Source organism: Pinus tabuliformis, chromosome 2_1 (assembly GCF_031772625.1).
Source record: "Pinus tabuliformis cultivar Carrire ecotype Pingquan chromosome 2_1, CPIR1, whole genome shotgun sequence".
NCBI classification, from domain to species: Eukaryota; Viridiplantae; Streptophyta; class Pinopsida; order Pinales; family Pinaceae; genus Pinus; species Pinus tabuliformis.
The window spans coordinates 890,405,703-890,428,635 of NC_142299.1; positions in this window are offsets into that span (position 1 = coordinate 890,405,703).

The following is a 22,933-nucleotide window of genomic DNA, read 5'->3' on the forward strand; positions in this document are numbered from 1 at the left end:
ATCTTCAAGTGTGTGTTCGTGGTCATGCACATCAACTTGCCGAAGTGCATGTTCAGCCCCAGTTGGACTTGTTTCTTGTCTTCTCCTTGGTGAGTGTGTTGAATGGGTGGATTGCATGCATGCGCTCAACAGAAATCATGTTGTTGGATCCTTTGCATGCAATCAACAACACTACTTACCATGTTTGCTTTGTGTCCGCTATTGGCATGGATCCTTAACTTGTACTGCCGCAGTTTCATCCGTGAATGCATGTTGTGCCCACTGTTGTTCATGTTCCTACTGCAACTCATTGGTCTATTTGTGCAGCGTCATGTTCTTCCTGAGTTGTTGCTTCGGCACATGCAACTCTTTCTTTATTCCATCTTCTTCCTTCACATGGTCTTCATGTCGTGCTATCACTTCATATTCTGAGTCTTCTAAGTTTCTTTCATTATCAGTGGTTCTGCTTGATCTTGTAACTTTGCTCCACCTCTATGTTGTCAACAACCTTCCTCTTGTATCCGCTGCATTCGCTACATTTGTTGCATTCGTTGCATTCGGTATGCTGCCTTCAGCTGCTATTCATGATGTTTCTCATTGTGATGTTTTTGCTTCATGTCCTTGTCCAAGAACAACTTGATGTCTTCGTGAGTAGGTAAGCCCATGGACACTTGATTGACTACATCCCCAAGTGTGCTCTAAATGGTGTCTTCATATTTGCTCTCTTGGAAACCATTGTACCTGTACTGCTAAGAGGTAGATGAACACCTATGATACCTGGAGACATGGAAACACTCATAGCAAGCAATTTGTCAATCAAAAATCAAAATGAACATGAGAAGTGACCTACAACATACCTAGGTGAATGATCGTGAAGGTTTCGCAATTTCAACCAACACGTCAGGAGACCGACTGCCAAGACTGCACAAGGCATAGTCTGGGCTTCTGGGAGACTAACTGACTGTTGGAACTATGAAATGCGCAATCCAGTTGGGCAGTTGGCTTCTAGGGTTGCGGAATGCGTGATTCCAGCTAGGAAAGACTGTTGGCCCAGGGACAGATTTGCGTAAATTTTTGGGCCAAGCAGCCACTGACCTCCAGAAATGCGAAATTCAGTCCAGGAGGCCAGTCCTGGGCAATATTGCACAAATTTGGAGAGGAAGGTGAGCCTTCCTTCTCCCGATCGAACAATGCAGCCTTGGTGAAGGCAAAGACTGGGCCAAGGTTGGTCCAACTCACCGACAGGCAACTGAAAGCAAGTTAAGTCGATGAAATGCATGGCGACACTAAGTGATAGCAGAAGCGATAAATAGTGCATGAAAAACATGAATGGAATATTGAGAAAATAGATCAACATGCATGTGGGTGAGGTCATTCATCGGTTGGGCGAACGTCCGTGCAAAACAGTTTCATGCATGCAACAGCAGTGAGATAGCAACGAAAATTGAAATAGAGCTAGGACAAGCTAGAATATATGTAAACGATAGCAGATGTTCAAATAAATCAAGCAAACAATACTCATACAAGCGAAAAACCAAAAAGAGACAGAAATGCAGCACAAGGCATGGGAAGCGAGCTTACCCCAAAACAGTTTAGCTAAAAGTGCCAATTGCTCCTAGATGTGATGTGGGATGTCAAAGCTACAAGGTTGATGTGGGGAATGAGCTCTGTAGCATCTGGTTGATAAGTTTTGATAACATCAAGGTTATGACATGCATGCCACAAATCTAGGGGAAGCGACACTTAGAGGGAGGTTTCTGAATTTCTCCTTGCATGTAACCTCCAACTGCTAAACATAGATCCCTGAAACAAGGGATTGCTTTGCATGTTGCCTTGGGAGAAGCAGCCTATGCATGAAAGTCTATTTTTCTCAATCCCGGAGGGAACCGGTCAACTCAGCTGCACATGCAAGCGACTACTCAACTGCTGGAGAAAAATGCGCATTTCTAACTATCAGCTGGGCTGACTTCCCAAGGGGATTGTGCAAATTCTGAGCCCAGCAACTGAATGCTACCCAGATTTGCGCAAATCCTAGGTTGAACTGCTTGTTGATGGGAAAAAGTGCACAATTCCTACTAGGAGGGTTGGCTGGCAGGATTGTGCAATCCAGGAGACCAACAGGCTGTCAGAGGGAATTGCGCAATTCCTAGAGGGAACTGTTGGTTCCCCTCCAGAAATGCACAAATTTCACTAGGAAGCTACTCAGCTTGCAGTTGGACCAAGTCCGGATGAGTAGCTTTTGAAAGGAAAATATCAAACTATGAATGACAGGCATCCTTTGAGCAAAAAAGACACTGAAGCTTGAGGACTTGACGAAGCAAGGCAAGTTGTTGTGAAGGTTGGTAGGGAGGCTCCAAAATTGGCTAAGGAAAAATTTTGGATGGTGGTTGTAGGCATAGTATGGGTTGCGGGGAGACTAAATGACTGCTGGAACTGCAAAATGCACAATCCAGTTGGACAGTTGGCTATTAGGGTTGCGGAATGCGTGATTTCAGCTAGGAAAGACTGCTGGCCCAGGGACAGATTTGCGTAAATTTTTTGGCCAAGCAACCATTGACCTCCAGAAATGCACAATTCAGTCCAGGAGGCCGGTGCTTGGCGAGATTGCACAAATATGGAGAGGAAAGTGAGCCTTCCTTCTCCCAATCGCGTAATGCAGCCTTGGTGAAGGCAAAGACCGGGCCAAGGTTGGCCCGCCTCGTCGACAGGCAATTGAAAGCAAGTTAAGTCGATGAAATGCATGGTGACACTAAGTGATAGCAGAAGTGATAAATAGTGCATGCAAAACATGAATGGAATATTGAGAAAATAGATCAACATGCATGTGGGTGAGGTCATTCGTCGGTTGGCGAACGTCCGTGCAAAACAGTTTCATGCATGCGACAGTAGTGAGACAGAAACGAAAATTGAAACAGAGCTAGGACAAGCTAGAATATATGTAAACAACGGCAGATGTTCAAAGAAATCAAGCAAAAAATACTCATACAAGCGAAAACCCAAAAAGCGACAGAAATGCATCACAAGGCATGGGAAGCGATCTTACCCCAAAACAACTGAGCTAAAAGTGCCAATTGCTCCTAGATGTGATGTGGGATGTCAAAGCTACAAGGTTGATGTGAGGAATGAGCTCTGTAGTATCTGGTAAGTTTTGATAACATCGAGGTTATGACATGCATGCCACAAATCTAGGGGAAGCGACACTTAGAGGGAGGTTTCTGAATTTCTCCTTGCATGTAACCTCCAAGTACTAAACATAGATCCCTAACACAAGGGATTCCTTTGCATGTTGCCTTGGGAAAAGCAGCCTATGCATGAAAGTCTGTTTTGCTCGGTCCTGGAGGGAACCAGTCAACTCAGCTACACATGCAAGCGACTGCTCGACTGCTGGAGAAAAATGCGCATTTTTTACTATCAGTTGGGCTGACTTCCCAAGGGGATTGCAAAAATTTTGGGCCCAGCAGCTGACTGCTACCCATATTTTCACAAATCCTGGGTTGAACTGCTTGTTGATGGGAAAAATTGTACAATTCCTGCTAGGATGGTTGGTTGGCAGGATTGCGCAATTCCTGGAGGGAACTGCTGGTTTCCCTCTAGAAATGCATAAATTTCACTAGGAAGCTGCTCAGCTTGCAGCTGGACCAAGTTTGGATGAGCAGTTTTTGAAAGGAAAATATCAAACTGTGATTGATAGGCTTCCTTTGAGCAAAAAAGACACTGAAGCTTGAGGACTTGACAAAGCAAGGCAAGTTGTTGTGAAGGCTGGTAGGGAGGCTCCAAAACAGGCTAAGGAAAAATTTTGAGGGTGGTTGTAGCCGCTACAAAACTTGGCGGCACACCGATAGAACTCTAGCTCTCTGAATGGACCTTGTTCGTGAGAAGCAAGTCTAACACCTCCAAAATTATTGTTCAATTCTTAGCTCATATTGGTTTCACACTAACTTGATTGTAATATGTAGCCTCTACCAGACTCTTGGTCAATTGACACACATTCCAAGCCAACGCAACACATTTGTTTCGATTGGGGTTGAGGGGTATATAGGTGCACAAGCAGTATAGTCGTCAGAGTCTTAGTTTCATCTGTGGCTTTGCTCCACTGCCAGTAGGCCTGGACAGTACCCCAATGGAGTCACATAGGAACACAAGCATGGCTCCGCTGCCAATGAGCCTAGTCAATACCCTAGTGGAGTTACTTGCATCACCTCCCTGCGCAGGAAGCCTTTCTCTTCTTTCGCCTTATTCATTTTTCATTTTGAATTTTTTGACTTCTCATTTTTTCTGTGCATAGCACTTATTCATTTCAGAGGCAGAAGAGGAATTCGACTTATTGAGAGCAGAGGAGGTTTTTCCAATAGATAAGTAGTTTATTATATCTCGGCGTGCATGTTAAGGTTTTTCCCCTCACCTTACTCTACTTGACTGAGCTGACAAGGGTTAACCCAAAAACAATTGACTAGAGAAAGTGACACTAGTTAGAGCGCAAGAGTTGTGTTTACACCAAGGTTCACTTCAAAGAGTACTTATTTTCCTTCAACGTATCATGGACTAAGAGTAACAAGTTCATCGTACTCGAAGGACTCACAACCAACTATGTGCGAAAATTAAGTGGAGTGATGTTGGGAGGGTGTGAAGAATGAACAGATGTGTGAACATGATCCTCAGCATCGTTGGGCGATGGTGGAACTGTTGAATGAAAGGGAGGCATACAATCCATTGAGACAGTGTCTGCTCCCACAGGGGATTGCACAGTCCCATCAACGAAGAAGGTTGAGCGAGGCTTGACATTGAGATTTCTCTTGGTATGGGTAGATTTCTTAAGACAATACTTGAATCGGTCCCAAAGATAAGCAAACTTCATCTGGATCTTCGGAGCTTGAGACTGTAAGTCACGAAAGTGCTACCAAAAATCAATAATGGATTTGTGCGGAGCCCTCCGTTGTTGTAACAGTTTCCGGTCAAGATGGTCTAGATCAAAATGATGGAACGTGTCTTCAATAAGATCACAGAAGTGCGTACATAGTGCACAATGTCATCCGGTAGGTTGAGCACCCAACGAAATGGGGATTCACGAAGTGTGAATGCAAGCAGCATACCAGCATGCTCATTAGTAAACTCATCTTCCTCATATATCATGGAAAGGAAGTTATGTAAGTGCTCAGGCCAGGCCACCTCGTCTTCACCATCGTATGTGTGAGTGGAAAAGAGATTGAAAATCTTCCCCGAGATGGAGACATCTTCACGATTTGAAAAACACCTCGAGGGAAGAAGAATACAAGATTCCATGAAAGATATGCAAAGGTTCAAAACTGGATAAGAGGACACTTCTTGTCATCAGGCCCTCCTTCTAGCGCCAGAAATGTTGATAGTGCTGAACCCGCCAACATGTTAAGGGGATCTCCTCGGTGAGAAGTTCCAATTAGACCTCATACCATTTGGTGTAGGAGTCCCAGTAGTGGGTCGTAAGGTAATGCCTTGACCGCGATGTCGCACAGAGGCAAGTAAGATAACTCTGTCAGTAATAAGGGTGTGACTGATGCAGTGAGTCAAGGAATGAGTGTGAGAGGTTCCAACACTTCAAAGGGGGGAGGAAGGTGAAGGTGAGTTCCAGGTTGAAAGGGATCAGTCCCAACTTTGCTAGGAACACACCACACAAAGGACATGCACAACTTCTGGCAGAGAAGTAGACACGGATGCAGAAGTCACAACATACAACCTAAGATAACCTGAACATCACTCACAGATCAGTTTGAGACGAGTGTGACGGTTGATATAACAAGGTTCATAGAAATGTTTGTCTAGTGTCCGGCAGAACAGTTGACACGGACGGTGACAGAATTAACAACATATGAAACACATTAACAACAAGATTCATATAATTGCATGTGAATCAATTCATACACAAGTATGTAAGTTAAAAAACATATATCATTAAGGCAACCATAGCAGTCCAACTACAATAACAACATATGCATGAAAATGCATTGGCTTTTATTATATAAAGAAGTGTAAGTCACAATCATACAATACACCATGTAAACCTACTAGCCCTATCAGTAGAACGTTACGGCCACATCTGCCTACTCCTCCAAAGAGATGTACTAGCTTTGTGCAGTGGAGAAGCCAACGCACGTTACAATACTGTCCAAGTCTTCTTCAAGATAGTCTTAGTAGAAGTTTGGCTAACCAAAAGCCTATACAATGAGTTATGAGGGACTATTTATAAAAAAGGGTGGGGTGACACTTGGCATTCCCCTTTGTGGTAGTTCAACTACCCTCATGACTCTTCATCTACTCTATGATTGTTACATCCAACTGTTAACACTCGACTTACACTTGAGATGACTCAACATTACAATGCACATGTACTCATGTGAGACAACATGGCTTGAGAAAGCCTTGCAGGACATCACTGACAATTGGTCCATTGTGGTGAGACCAACTCTTTGACATGATTGTGATGGTGAAGTTGGTGAGTTGATGCCAAGCTTGGTCGTCCGTGATGGTGTGCATGCACCTCATAGTGACATCTTGTTGAAGCGAACTCTTGTCTCCATTGTGACTGGTGCATTGGTTTGGCCCCTTCATCCAACTCCTCTGCTAACATGTGCATGGTCTTCTTGGGTATGGTTGAACTGGCAACACACTGATGCATAGTTTCCGTGTTGATCTTCAAGTGTGTGTTGGTGTTCATGCACATCAACTTTCCGAAGTGCATGTTCAGCCCTAGTTGGAATTGTTTCTTGTCTTCGCCTTGGTGAGTGTGTTGAATGGGTGGATTGCATGTGTGTGCTCAATGGCATGCATGATGTTGGATCCTTTGCATGCGATCAACAACACTGCTTACCATGTTTTCTCTATGTCTGCTGCTAGGATGGATCCTTAACTTGTACTGGCGCAGTTTCATCCATGAATGCATGTTGTGCCCATTGTTGTTCATGTTCCTACTGCAACTCATTGGTTTGTCTGTGCAGCTTCATGTTCTTCCTGAGTTGTTGCTTTGGCACATGAAACTCCTTCTTTGTTCCATCTTCTGCCTTCACATGATCTTGATGTCGCGTCATCACTTCATAGTCTGAGTCTCCAAAGTTGCTTTCATTATCAGTGGGTCTACTTTATCTTGCAACTTTGCTCCGCGTCTATGTTGTCAACAACCTTCCTCTTGTATCTGTTGTATTTTCTTCATTCAGTATGTTTCCTTCAACTTTTATTCATGATGTTTCTCGCTATGATGTTGATGATTGATGTCCTTGTCCAATAATAACTTGATGTCTTCGTGAGTAGGTAAGCACATGGACATTTGATCAATTTCATCCCCAAGTGTGCTCTAAACGATGTCTTCATATCTACTCCCTTGGAAACCATTGTACCTATACTATTGAGAGGCATATGAACACCTGTGATACCTGGAGACATGGAAACACTCATAGCAAGCAATCTGTCAGTCGAAAACCAAAATTAACATGAGAACTGACCTGCAACATACCTGGGTGAATGATCATGAAGGTTGCATAATTTTGGTTGGGAGGTCGGGAGACCGACTGCCAAGACTACACAAGACATAGTCTAGGCTACTGGGAGACTAACTCACTACTGGAACTACAAAATTCGCAATCCAGTTGGGCAGTTAGTTGTTGGGGTTGCAGAATTCGTGATTCCAACCGGGAAAGACTCGGCCTAGGGACAGATTTGTGCAAATTTTTGGGCCAAGCAACCACTAACCTCCAGAAATGCGCAATTCAATCCAGGAGGCCAGTGCTGGGCCAAATTGCGTAAATCTGGAGAGGAAGATGAGCCTTCCTTCTCCCAATCGCGCAATGCAGCCTTGGTGAAGGCAGAGACCGAGCCAAGGTTTGCCCAACTCACCGATAGGCAAATGAAAGCAAGTTAAGTCAATGAAATGCATGGTGGCACTAAGTCATAGCAAAAGTGATAAATAGTGCATGAAAAACATGAATGGAATATTGAGAAAATATATCAACATGCATGTGGGTGAGGTCGTTCGCCATGTTAGAAAATTATATATTACGGAGAAATGGAACACATAAAATATTGCTCCGTAATATATAATTTTCTAACAACTGGTATCAGAGCTAGATATTGGTTTCAAAGGGATTCTTTGATGCCAAGGGTTTATAGTGCCTGATGAGATCAATGCAGCCTTTTTTACATATCTGGGTCTAGAAAATAATGGTGGAACAATTGTATGCGGAAGAACCTCGAGGAGAATGTGCGGAAGATAGTGCCGTAACTGCCAGGGATCACAGTGCATTTGCAATATTTACCGGTTTGGAACATGTTGACGAATTGTTTAGGATTCATGCGGCTATTTAAAGAAGGTCCGCAGAAGAAAATTGTTCATGAAGCTTCGAAAATTGTTCGCTTTCTGCTACGTGAGGCCACTGGTGCTGGAATCTACGAGGTCCTTGTTGGGCTCGCAATTGGTCGGGTTCGCAGTTGGACTGGTTTGATAGAAGTTTTTGAGCAAATCAAATTGAGAGAGGATGGATCAGAATCGCGGCAGTAATAAAAAAAAAAAACATAATGAATTCAAAATTATTGCATGTAAATGGGCATACTACTATAAGACTTGGTAAGGCATGTGTACCCCTCGGTGATCACCGGTAAAGTCTGGGTTAGGCCTAGGTGATAGGGGGCATGTCGGGTTAACAATACCCCAGGTAAAAACTCTAAGGGGGGTAAGAGCTAGAGTGAGCGGGATTGTCTCACTTAACAAGTTTGACTGGAGTTAGTCAAGGAACCCCAAGTCAAGTTTAAGGGGGGGATATTGTTAGGTAAACTTGACTTAGGATAGAGTCAAAGTTGACCAGGTTAAACAGTGATGGTTTTGGGGCACATGGTATTGTGCACCCATGGTATTTTGCCCGTGGTATTATATGTAATGGAGCTTATAAAAAGCTGGAAGGACTTCATTGTAATGCAAGACCTGGAGGTGAGCGGTGAAAGCTCACTTGGTCGGATTGGCCAGGGTTTTGGCCAATGCTAATGAGATCTTATTAGGTTCGGTTTTTCCCCGAATTTTGGGTTTTCCCGGATAAACATTTGTTTTTATGCATTTATGGTTGTTGCTGGTTATTTTTATATTTGTTTCTCTCAGTGATTCTCTGTAATTAATTTGTGTTCTCGGGTAAATTTCTTAACACGCCGATTGGGCAAACGTCCGTGCAAAACAATTTCATGCATGCGACAGAAGTGAGATAGCAACGAAAATTGAAATAGAGCTAGGACAAGCTAGAATATACGTAAACGATCACAGGCGTTCAAAAAAATCAAGCAAACAGTACTCATACAAGAGAAAACCGAAAAAGCGACAGAAATGCAGCACAAGGCATGGGAAGCGAGCTTACCCCAAAACAGCTTAGCTGAAAGTGCCAAATGCTCCTAGATGTGATGTCAGATGTCAAGCTACAAGGTTGATGTGAGGAATGAGTTGTGCAGTGTCTGGTTGATAAGTTTTGATAACATCAAGGTTATGATGTGCATGCCACAAATCTAGGGGAAGTGACACTTGGAGGGAGGTTTCTGAATTTCTCCTTGCATGTAACCTCCAACTGCTAAACATAGATCCCTGAAACAAGGGATGCCTTTGCATGCTACCTTGGGAGAAGCAGCCTATGCATGCAATTCTATTTTTCTCGGTCCCGAAGGGAACTGGTCAACTTGACTACACATGCAAGCGACTGCTCGACTGCTGGAGAAAAATGTGCATTTCTAACTATCAATTGGGTTGACTGCCCAAGGGGATTGCGCAATATATGGGCCCAATAGCTAACTATTGCCCATATTTGTGCAAATCCTGGGCTGAACTGCCTGTTGATGGGAAAAATTGTGCAATTCCTACTGGGAGGGTTGGCTGGTAGGATTGCGCAATCCAGGAGACCAACAGGTTGTCAGAGGGAATTGAGAAATTCCTGGAGGGAACTGCTGGTTGCCCTCCAAAAATGCTCAAATTTCACTGGGAAGATGCTCAGCTTGCAGCTAGACCAAGTCTGGATGAGTAGCCTATGAAAGGAAAAGATCAAATTGTGATCGATGGGCTACCTTTGAGCAAAAAAGACACTGAAGCTTGAGGACTTGATGAAGCAAGGTAAGCTGCTATGAAGTTTGGTAAGGAGGCTCCAAAAAGGGCTAAGGAAAAATTTGGGAGGGTGGTTGTAGCCGCTAGAACAATATGTTATATCAATCCATGGTGTATATTAGTCAACGTCTTCCTAAATTAGCAACAAATATGTATGTGGATTGTATTTTGGATGTGAAATCCATCAAAAAAAATTGAAGGGGAGCACAAGTTAGTGAAATGTAGAATGTGCAAAGTGAGAGGTACTTAAATATTTGTGGAGATTTATAATACATATGACTTTTCATTTTTGTGCATATCATACTTGTATAATTTTTGTTATTTCATCAATTATTAATATTGACCATGGTAACTAATATTTATTTGTGAATTATGATTTTCTTATACAGTTGGTCAAGAATGGGATGCACTATATATATAGATTTCAAACTATCTTGATTGGATGAAGGTATGGATTGAAATATGTATATAACATGATGGTAGGTTATCATAGGAAGGGGTTTCTATATTGGTTTTAAAATCTCATCGTAAAGAAGATACGAATCTTATGCAGAGTGAAATTGATTTAGCATATTGTTTGAAAGATAAAATGGAAAGCATGCATTCTCACCTACAATATTTCATTATTTTATTTAATAAATTATTAATTTCAATGCAGGGGCATTTTTTTCCATACATTGTCCAAGTTAAATAAATATGTTTATTAACTGAAAATTCCTTTGGCATATTACAATTGAAACACCACAAGGATATGTGGTACAATGGCAGTAAATTTTACATCAAAAAATTGGATGAAAAGAGGAAAATTTATGACTTCCAGGTCACTAATGTTTCCTCTAGAAGTGACAAACGTCCACAAGTCTCTGAAAATAAATACTATGTGTATTTGGATCACATACTTGAGTGTGACCTTAAATCCTTCAAATTGGTTCTATTTGACGTCAAATGGTACATGTTACAAGTGAATGAATGTGATCATGATAGAACTATTACTCATCATGATAATGGATTTACCGTGGTTAATACAAGGTCATTTGAGCTAGGAATAGAACACTATGTTCTTCCAAGCCAATGCGAACATGTCATTTACTCAGAGGTTCTAGGTAGAGGGGGTTGTTCATATGTTGTTAGATATGAGCCAAGAGGAAGGTTGATAAAATATAATGTAGTGGAAGAAGATGATATTGAAGAAGAAGATAAAGTATAGGAGCAATTAGTTCATGTGTCAGGTGAATACATTGAAGAAGTTCAAGGATATTTTCAAGACAATGTCTGGATGAATGTGAGAGTAACGATGTACTATCGAATGAATAACTTGAAGAAGTCAAACCAAATATGAGATAAAATGTTCCTCATGATGATATAGACGATGATATTATTGGAAATTATGACAATGATGATGATGTTGATATGGTCAATCCTTTCAACATCAATTCTGAACCAGATGATACAAATGTTGAGTTGGATGAAGAATATTATTAATGTTATTGAAATGTTGAAATGTATGAGGTATGTGTTTATGTGTTTTCAGTTGATTTGTTCTCTTTCATTTACCTTAAATTTTTGTTTTCTTAGTTTCTAGCTATGCTTGATTCTTACTATGTTGCTTTCAAATATTTTATAGTAGATAAATTGGGTATTGGGGAATTGAGAGTGATGTGGGGGGGCATGGGGCATATGAGCTTCCACCTTCATAAGGTTAGCCTTATTCAGTAAAGAATATATTATTATTGAAACCAAGAGAATCTCATTTAGGTTTATACCATCATATCCAATTTTAACATTGGTTCATCTAACCATTTTTGAGGTTGTCCATTTACCAATTACTATAAATTATGCTTTAATTGATTGACCCTACACAAAGTGACTTGCGAATGGGGCCAACGTTGAATTTTTTCAGTTTGTGCTTATATGCAATGAAATTTGACATGGTTTTAGTAGATGCATGTGTTGGCGGTATTGGAGTTTTTTGAGACAAATACGACGCACACAAATAATTCAACAATCAAACGACAATGTTATAACATTAATGTCAAGGAAATGAAATTATTTTGTATTTTTTAAAGTCCTTATCATGGTATGTATTTTTATTATGTAATGGCTATGGTTGTTTTTAGTTATTACTAGAAAAGTGCTTAGTTATTGTTCTTATTATACAAGCTTAGTGAGTTAACCTAAGGAAGAAGGGGAAATAACTTTGGTTTTGCAAAGTTGCATTTGAAATTATATTTTCCATTTATATGAAAAGGAATGATGTCTCAATTAATCACACATAATTTATTATATGTCTCTTATGCTCTCGCTTCCAATCTCTAAGGATATGAGTCCCCATGAATGCAAAAATGATGGCTAGGAACCAATTATCACCAGTCTCAAGATTATTTTTACCATTTTTGGGCCTACCCCTAATGACTAATCCACCAATTAACATTTACTAATTAGTGGAAATTATTCTTTAATTTTACCTCGGACATATTGACCTATGAATGGGGTCATCGTTGAAACTTTTTCAGTTTATGCTTGAATGCACTGAAATTTTGCATGGTTATAGTAGATGCATGTGTTGATAGTATGAGATTGTTTCAAGACTAAAATATCATTAACACAAAAAATTCAACAATCAAACAAAAAATTTATAACATGTAAAATCATAAAATTATAAATTCTTAAACCCAATATGTTAACTCATATTATCCTTATGTATTATAAAATGTATAATCACCAACCCCTATGTTCTATAATGTATATATCCTATAGTCTATGATGATAGTATAAAATATCTCGCCCCTAATTATATTAATATATTCTCAAACTTAAAATACCCTTAATATCTTTAACTCATGATCCTTACCCATTATGTCCCCATAATATAACCCCTAAACCTTTTAAATGATAGAATCATTAACTAATAAAACCCCTAATCCTTAACCACAAACACATATAACCCATGATTTCTAACCCTAATACCTTTAACTCCTAAATCTTATAACATGTAACTCCCAATCCCTATAAACTATAATAACCTTTATTCATCATGGCCACCAACCATGATTCACAATATCTATTGTGATCCATTTTGTAGGTGGGTTGAATGGAATAAGGCTAACCTAAAGATAGATAAACAACTTGTTAAGCTTTGGTTTGATTTAATGCATATTAAAATATTTCATCCCATAATTTATCACCCCTAGTCCTAAGGATTTAATGTTAAAATGTAGAAAGAACATATAATACATAAAATTTAATACATATTTGTGACTTGTGCCTATAAAGGTTTGTGACTTGTGCCTAAAATCTAGTATTAATGAACATATAATATGTAAGCCTTATAGACACTATAACCATGCATATGTAACCATCATAACTTACATCCAAAAACCCTTATGACCTTCAACATAACTATAAAATTATGTAACCCTTAATCCCTAAGATCTATTATCCTAATCTGTAAGGGTTATAATCTTTAAACCCCCTAAAAATTACCCTTATAGCATCTAATCCCTATTACCATAATCCTTATAACCTAAATCTAAATATCTAGTAACCTTTATAATTAAGGAATTTAGACTTCTGTGATCCATAACATTGTCTAAAAAATCTTCGGCAAAATCACATAATCAATCATTTGTCGACGCGTTTCGAACCAACCAGTGTGGTTCATCGTCAGGACAAGTTGACAAACTGATCTGGTTTAGCTTGATTAAATAGAGTGTGCAGAGATTCCAACGGCTATATTGCAACGGCTAATTTTGACCTGAGGATCAAAGTCAAACCCTAGATTTTACTAATAATAGAAGCTAATAATTTATTATTATTAGTTAATAATAAATATTTAATGAAAAACCTAAATTTAATTATTATCTTTAAATTATTTAAATAAATAGTATTAAATTATTATTATTCTTAGAATTTAGTTATAATAGGTAGCTGTATAATTATTTAATAATAATTGTTTAAATCACAAGGTCCAATGGTAAATTATGGTAAACTGAATAATGATAAATTATTATTATTATTATTCCAAAAATTATCTAAATAGAATAAATAGTATTAAAATATAGTTACAATAGGTCACACTGGTTGGTTCGAAACGCGTCGACAAATGATTGATTATGTGATTTTGCCGAAGATTTTTTAGACAAAACCTTTATAATGTTAAACACTAGCAATTATAACTTTTTCCTTTAATCCCTATAACCTCTTACTCTTATTAGTGTCTAATGTATAACCTACAACATAACCTAATGCATATATGCCACACCATTTTAATGATTATCACACACCTCCTTATCCCAATGGTTATAAATGATGTAAAATCTTACCTTTATAACTAATATAACTTTAAACCATATATCCCCCACATTTTATCATTTATAATAAATATAACCCAAAACCATTCTATACTTGTAGTCATAAATTCCTTTAACCTCTATAACCCTTAACCTCTATGACTCTTAAATGTCAAAACCTTATGATATGTTTGTATGATTAGTTTTGTGGTGCTAATAACAATTACATATTTATAAACATGTCCTTTCTTCTTGCTTTTTGTGTTGAGGTTTCCTTAGTTGTTAGTGCTTACAAACAGGTAAATTTCCTTAAGTTAAAAAAGACATTCATGAGCAAAATAGCTTCAAAAATGAATAATGAATAGGAAACATGTACAGTGCAACAAACCATCAAAGAGACACATTAACACAGTGTTTTGATGAAGGAGTTCACTCCTCCTAGGCTACATATTCTTGGTCCATCTCCCATTGCTTGGGCCTCTGTATTAGCTCAATGTGGCAAAAATGTTGTTTACAAAGATCTATGGCTCCTAATACCTACACCAATGTGTTCAGAAGGTCCAAATTAGCCAAGAACACTTCTTTCTGATTTCAATTTGGTCGAAAATTGCTCAAGTTATGCTGCATTCAATTTTTTCCTAGGAATCCCCGTTAAATCTGGAAAGACTCTAGTTAAGTTCGCCAAAATTGGCAGTTTCTGTCGTATTTGGTGCACCACCAAATCCGTCGCCAACTTAATCAATGGTTTAATTAAATGCTAAATAGAATTAATTTAATTAAGCATGATTAGCGCACTAAGCACCTATCCGTTGGCCCTTGGTCGCGTACTTGAGGTCGCATGGGCTGGGGGCTCGCCCGCAGGGCTAGCTTCCAACACCCCCGCCGTCGGACTTTTAATGCATCTTTAAATGAAATTCTATGGAAAACGTTTTTAACAAATGCATTGTTGGTTGAATGATAAAGCATCGGTATTAGGAGGGGGAGGTCACGAGTTCAAACCCTCCCTCCGTCCATCCCATATACATTTTGTAATAATGTATATGGTTCGAACCTTTGTATTTAGCGTGGACCATATGACATTTAATTGAACCTTAAATTCGGACTTTAAATATGCGGATTTGGGATTTGAATTTATATATATATATATATATATATATATATATATATATAAAATTTAAAAAATCATATAATATAACATAAAAATTATATATAACAATATTTAATTTAAAAAAAACAAAACAAAACAAAACAAATTCCACCTTAAAGGCCAATTAGGCAATTTCCCTTTCACACAACCACACTAGCAAATCCGGAGGTGACACTTGTCACAGCCCCATTGGGCGAAAACTGAAGAAGATTCCCCTTGCTGACTGGACTGCTAACTGGACTGCCATGTCATCATTTTGTCCTATTTTGCAATTTTTTTAGTTGTTTAGGAAAACGAACAGTATGCCTTTTCTCCTTCATCTGGACTCTGTTTTCAATGAAATGAATTGTGTTGCAATTGTCTTTACGAGATGGACGCAATCATATAGTTTTCGAGCCAATCTGAGAACTTTAATTTTTGAGCTAAATATTGAGCACCTGATCATTCCTCCCCACTAGAAGCCTTTTGGACCCCAAAAGATACTAGTATCTAACAAGTAGATGAGGGTATAGCCCCCTCACCTTTCCAGGCTCGATCCGATTGGTGTTTGATGAATTTTTTTCCTTGAGCTCCTCTCTAAGGAAATCAACATTCACTTGCCTTGAGGGCCTCGTTTTATACTTGTACTTGTCTTTTCCCTTTTCAAGTTGATCTTGCACTATTTGTTGCACCATTTTCAGTCGTTCATAGAAACTCATGGTTTTGTCCATGTCACCATGAAAATCAACATCCTTCTTACCAAGACGATATAACAAAATATAATGCAAATGGATGAAAAAATTCACTACTTGGTTTTCTTGACTCAAGCCCGATTGTACATCTTGAAAGTATGAAATTTTATGAACATAAATTTCATGTAAAACATAATGATGCTTGAATACAACATTTACATAACCAATAGGCCTAAAAGTCATAACAATGAACTTGTTGCTTATACCTCTTTTGTACCTTTGAACCAAGTGAAATGTTTGACAAGTATCCATCCAATGAAAGTGCATGTATCGCTGCAACTTAATCTTTACACCATAGAAATCTTCTAAATGAAATAAGATGGTGAAGTTGCTTGCATAAACCTGAAACTCAAATGAACCTTTCAATTTTGAGAGAGCATAAAAAAGAATTGAACCGACCTTTTGGTTTGAAGCAACACATGCCTCTTGCTGTTTGCCTCCCCACTAGAAGACTTTTCACACACATGACAATGCATGCCAAGGAGCTTTGAAAGAAGAAATGCCAACAACAACTCTCCTCCAGCATTGGGCTGCTCCCAACAAATCTCTTATCAAAATGATGATCTTGGGCATTGACCAATCAACTATGGCATCCAACTTGGAGAGGCTTGCCTTTAACTTACCTCCTCCAATATCATGGCCCAAATGCATCAAAGAATTGAAACCCAACTTGTATTTTGATATCTTCAAAACATCACACAATTTCCCTTCACATATGACATGTGAATAAGAAAACTTTCTAAACATGTGTATGTCACCCAAGTGGACATTTTCTTCAAGAAAGGGCTCTTTTTTGCCATAATTCAAATACATGTATGTAATAGAAGTGATACAAAGAACATACAACATTAAAATCCATACAAATCATTCTTGTTTGGTGGTATGTATATTATTGTGTTGACTTCTTGTTACAACTTTTATTTGGCGAAAACTACTCATTTTTTCCTCTTTCTTGAAATACTTACCATTCCTCTTTGGCACCATAACCATCAGTGCACAAAATGGCATAAGGGATGATTGAATGAGCCCATTGTTTAACAAACTTTTGCATTGCATTGGCGAGTCTACACTTTGCAATTTTTCAACCCTTTCATGCTAACATCACAAAGAGAAACCTCTTGCTACAAAGATATTTCATGTGAAGTTTCTTTCTCCTTGAAGGACGCTTATTTCACAACCTAAAATACTTCATCACTCTGATGAACTGAACCAACCAAATCAAAATTGAAACTTGCATTACATGTGACAACATTTTCATAAACAATATCATCATTTGGCTTGAACATGAGAAGTACTAAACTTTTACTTGAATTCACTAGTCTTTTTGCCTCCCCGACATTAACCAAAGAAATGTTCATCTTTTTATGATGGGCTCTCACTATGTACTCCACACCATCCTTAGACAAGTGATACTTGTTTTCATGGCGGCAAAAGACTACTTTCGACCATACAAATATGGATTACCCAACACCACACCTGAAATATCAAGTGGTACCACATCTAACTCTACTTCGTCAACAAAATTTGCAGTGATTGCAAACTTAAACAAACATTTTCTTGTAACCTATAAACTAGTGTCTCTTGTTATCCATCCCAAAGGGTATGGTTTATGGTGAGGTACAGTTTCAAGATTCAATCTGCTGACTAAGTCTTGAGAGATTAGATTCGCTTGTGACCCACTATCGAAGAGCGTGTTAATCTTGGCGTGTTTAAATATAACCCTAACATGAAATAACTCAATTCGTCTCTTTTCATCTGGAGTAGTAGTAGTGTTACATTTTTGTGAACTAGTGCTTGCAATATCTTGCTTTCCTTTGATTCCCATGACAATGATTTTTTTTCATCACTTGATTCAAAACCTAAATCTTATTGAGTTATAGTAGTGGTTTTTTGTTTCCCTTTATTGTTGAACTTCTTTGGTCTCATTTCTAGAAGAAATTTCCAGCAGTGGGCTTCATCATGCCCCTCGTTGGAGCAGTGTTTGCATGTGATTTTCTCCCCTTCTTTCTTCACACTTGCATTTTTTTTTCCCTTCCATTTTCCTCCTTTATCTTTCTCATTACCCTTAAGTGGATTTTTATTACTATCCTCTTCATAAGTGTTCTTTCCTCTAGATTCAAGATTTGTGGCTTTCACACATACCTCATCTAAATTGTTTGGGTTAAACATAAGGATAGCATGTTTAAAATAGGAATGTAAGCCCCCAATATATTTCAACAATGTATCTTGGGAATTCAAATTCACTCCTAATAACAAAGCCCTTTTCCTGAACTCCTGTATATAATCTTGAATTGTTTGGCCTTTAAGCTGCCTAAAATTCTGCCAACTCATAATGGATTTTTTCATATAGGCTAAAGGATAAAATCATCTTTTAATTTCAAAAACAAATTCAACCCAAGTGATGGATATCTTACCATGGATTCTCATTTCCTCATGATTCTTTGCTTCCCACCAAACTAGTGCAGCTCCTTCTAGCCTCAATGAAGCCAACTGGATCTTTATGTCATCTTCTTAAAGGTTCTGAATTATGCAGTATACCTCCAACTGTCGAATCCAATTGTCCAACTTTTCTACATTCACCTCTCCACTGTACATGGGAAGTTCGAATTTTATGTCTAATTTCAGTAATGGAATTTTTCCTTTTGGGGTTTTGGAATGAGTATGGGAAGTTGCAGTGGTGGTAGTGGAAGATGATTTTGTGTGAGGTGATGAAGATGAAGAGGAAGATGATGAGGATGGTGGAGATGGAGGTGGCTTTCCACCATTCCCTTTGGAATCCTTCTTCTCATCTTTTTTGTCCTCTAAGATTCCTTCTCCGTGTGGAGGTTTAAAACTCTCTCCAATAATTCTGATGTTCCTCTCTTCATAGAGGACTTTAACCATCTCAGTCAAAGTATAGAAAGATTTCTTGAATTTTTCCTCTTCTGAAGAGGGACCTTCAAGCTCTCTTTCTCCAGACATAATGGCTATGGATTCAGGCTCAGAAATTTTTACTAATTGTACCTCTTCAATCTCAATTGGAGGCAAAACTTGAGGAGCTTCAAGTGCAGCTGGAATTGGAACTTTGGGTGGTGGAGATTGTGGCCTTGTGGGTCTCCTTCTTCTGGGCATTACCTCAAGAGTTGCAACCAATAGCATCCCTTCTCCTTTCTACAACTTTAACCTTGTAAGCATCACAATTTTGCAACCATTAAAATCCTAATTGCACAAACGCAAGCAATTCAACCTTGTCCTCTGATACCAACTTGATTTGTTTTTGTATGATTAGTTTTGTTGTGCTAATAACAATTACATATTTATAAACATGTGCTTGCTTCTTTCTTTTTGTGTTAAGGTTTCCTTAGTTGTTGGTGCTTATAAATAGGTAAATTTCCTTAAGTTAAACAAGACATTCATGAGAAAAATAGCTTAAAAAATGAATAATGAACATCAAACATGTACAGTGTAGCAAACCATCGAAGAGACACATTAACGTAGTGTTTTGATGAAAGATTTCACCCCTCCTGGGCTACATCTCCTTGGTCTAGCTTCCATGGCTTATGCCTCTGTATTAGCTCAATGTGGAAAAAATGTTGTTTACAAAGCTCTATGGATCTTGATACCTACACCAATGTGTTCAGAAGGTCCAAATTAGCCAAGAACGCTTCTTGTTGATCTCAATTTGGTCGAAAATTGCTCAAGTTAAGCTGCATTCAATTTTTTCCTAGGAATCCCCACTAAATCTGGAGAGACTCTAGATAAGTCTGGCAAAATTGGCAGTTTCCGTCGTATTTGGTGCACTGCCAAATACACCACCAACTTAATCAACGGTTTAATTAAATGCTAGACAAAATTAATTTAATTAAGCGCGATTAGCGCACTAAGCGCCTATCCGCTGGCCCTTGATCGCGTACTTGAGGTCACATCAGGTGGGGGCTGGCCCACAAGGCTGGCTCCCACCACCCCTGTCGTCAGAGTTTTAATGCAGCTTTAAATGCAATTTCGTGGCAAACATTCTTAGCAAATGTGTCATTGGTTGAATGGTAAGCCATTGGTATTGGGAGGGGGAAATCACGAGTTCAAACCTTCCCTCCGCCCATCCTATATACATTTTGTAATAATATATATGGTTCGTACCTTTATATTTAATTTGGACCATATGACATTTAATTGAACCTTAAATTCAGACTTTGAATATGCGAATTTGGGATAAATTAATATTTAATTAATATATTTAAAATATATTTATATATAATTAATTTAAAAAAATTGTATAAAAATCAAATTCCACCTTAGAGGCCAATTAGGCAATTTCCCTTTCACACAACCACACTGGCGAATCTGGAGGTGACACTTGTCACAACCCCATTGGGCAAAAACTGAAGAAGATTCCCCTTGCTAACTCGACTGCCATGTCATCATTCTATCCTATTCTGCAATTTTTTTAGTTGTTTAGGAAAACAAACAACGGGCATTTTATCCTTCATCTGGATTTTGTTTTTAGTTAAATGAATTGCGTTGCGATCGTCTTGACGAGATGGACGCAGTCATATAGTTTTCGAGCCAATCTGAGAACTTTGATTTTTGAGCTAAATATTGAGCACCTGATCACCTTATAGCTACTAGCCCCTAACATATGAAACACTAAGACACAATCTATCTGAACATTTTTTATTTTTATTCTTATTTTCCACAGAAAAATAATAACCTTTTATTAATATATCTAAACAGTTACATGAGTACATGCTTGAAGTAGTTCACCATTCAGTAGTATATAGAGCATAAATCAAAAAATATAATTTTAGATATTTGTCCTCCAACCCAAAACAATCCCAACAAAATATTTATCTATAAGTCATAAAAATAAATAAACAACTTGATCTATACATAAAACCATAATGGCACCTCCTACCCTACAACATATATATGTAGACTATAGCTTGAAAAAAAAAATATGTCCAAGACCAAGATAACCAATAGCAAAAAACATGAGCCAGGAAATATGCATAAACATCAAAAGTCCAGGAAATACCAATGGTGATAAGAGTGTATTGTATCTTCTATGGATAAGGTGTATGTCACGGTCATGTCGAACACCCTCCTTAGATAAGGTGTATGCATCTGCATTGCGTTCCCTGTACATGTGGCAACACGAAATAGAATTAAAATTTTATTTTAACTAAATTATTTCTTCTAAAATAGGCAATAAAACATGGTTGTGACACCTCTGGACAACATTGAACCAATTTATCACATTTAGAGAATATCCAAAGATTTGTAAATAATAGCCTCCCTTCTCTAGAGCTCAGCACAAAAGTAGCTTCAGAGTTAGGACTTTTGCATAGTTGTTAGTGCCCCTTCCTAGACCAATAGTTAATTTTAGATGATGAAACCAGTTGAGATAAAGAACTATCCCTCCACCATATCTTCCTTTCTCATCACGTGCTCCATCAAAATAATCCCTAATGGATTCCATAGTTTATCTTCTCAGCCACTATCACCCTAGATATTGAGTTTGATTCCTTTTTTGGAAGCAAAGAGTAAATCGTTGTAATTTTTGATCCAATAAGAATTGGAGTCGTGACTTTATCCATAAAGAGTTCCTTGTTTCTAGCCCCATACTCCATAGCAAATAAGTGGACATATGTTCCTGATTTGTTTGTCCCAAGATAGCTCCCACCACAATTTCAAAGCCTCCCTAAAATTTTACCCTCTTCGTTCCATATTAATTCTCAAATCATGTTTAACCTTTTCTAAAATATTCAAAGTAAAAGGACACATAAAAAATAAGTGTTTGACCATTTCCTCGGCATTTTTGCATAGTACATACCATCCAGGCTTTGTTTTTCTTCTTCTTTGGAGATTGTCGCAAGTCAAATATTTATTTCTTATTACACACTAGGGAAATAACCTATCCTTGGTAGGGAATTCTAATTTCCTTATTTGCTTCCACCACCACCCTTGGTCCACCTGTAGTTGTCTTTCAAATTGGAATCAATATCCTATTTTTGGAGAATAATTTCCTGAGGGTGCAAAAATCTATTTCAATTCATTTTATTGATCTCTTATTCTGATGTGGGATCTTATCAACATTATTACATACTCTTTCGAAATAATGGCAAAGCCATCATTAAGTTGGAGCGTATCTACGTTCAACCATCCTTATTCCTAGAAAGTGGTTCTTTGGTTATCTGTAGCCCGATTTAGGAAGATAACTCCTTTCTCATTTAGCCTATTTACCCATGCAGGAGGCAGAGTGTAATTTTCCTCTCCCCAACCCATGGATCCAAACCCACTCTTAACTTTTCTCCATTACCGACGTACCATGCTAGTCCTAATCCAATTACCTCGAAGGTGTCCATTATTTCCTTCCAAAGGGCTAATGTGTTTGGGGCTCTTTTTGAGGTTTTTTTAATCCAATCGTCCAACGTGAGAGGGGAAATGTACTTCCTATTGACAACAACAGTCCAAAGGTTGTCTATTGTTGTGAGCCTCCAACTTGATTTCACCGATAAGCACATGGAAAAAGTTGAGAGATATTTTATGCCCCATCCACCCCAAGCTTTAAACATAGCTATATTTTTCCATGCAACCCATGGAAGAGTGTTTTCCTCTTTATTTCTTGCTCACAAAAACCTCTTGCAAATTTTTTTTCGATTTCCTGAGGAATTCCTTTCGGGACCCAAGTGAGAGCTGCCTAATATACAAGGATGGC